This window comes from Aotus nancymaae, unplaced genomic scaffold (genome assembly GCF_030222135.1).
Source record: "Aotus nancymaae isolate 86718 unplaced genomic scaffold, 86718_ANA_hifiasm-v0.15.2.pri h1tg000021l, whole genome shotgun sequence".
Classification (NCBI taxonomy): Eukaryota; Metazoa; Chordata; class Mammalia; order Primates; family Aotidae; genus Aotus; species Aotus nancymaae.
The window spans coordinates 1,357,508-1,357,923 of record NW_026988433.1 but is presented as its reverse complement, the minus strand read 5'-3'; the positions used below and the strand labels follow the sequence as shown (position 1 = coordinate 1,357,923).

At 44.5% G+C, this 416-nt stretch overlaps 1 non-coding gene across 1 annotated transcript; it reads left to right on the top strand.

Annotated features, from left to right (window-relative positions):
- The first annotated feature begins 312 nt into the window (after positions 1 to 312).
- Positions 313 to 416, top strand: LOC135276315 (U6 spliceosomal RNA). Its single transcript, XR_010343883.1, has one exon. It is a non-coding gene; the product is annotated as a U6 spliceosomal RNA (small nuclear RNA).

Here is a 416-nt window from a genome sequence, read left to right as displayed (position 1 = left end):
CCTTCACAAGGGCTTGTGTGTACCTGAGAGCTGCAGAGAATACGCTGCAGGTGTTTGCTAATGCGTGGGTCACAGCTGCTCTGACTGCGGGAGAGGACGGGTGCCTGAGAGATGGTGCAGTGCTCCCCACGCCGCTGTGGTCACCAATTTACTGCGTATACACAGCCTACAGCAGCACAGCACAACGCACACCTTACATGCATGCAGTAACACTGATTTTTTAAAAATATATGTAGGAACTTTCCTATCTTTATAGTTTTTCTGTAAATTTAACTTCTAAAATTTAAGAACTTTATTTTAAAAAACAGCAGCATGCTTACTTCAGCAGCACCTGTACTAAAATCAGAACGACACAGAGATTAGCATGGCCTCTGTGCAAGGATGCCACAGAAATTCGTGAAGTGTTGTGCATTTTC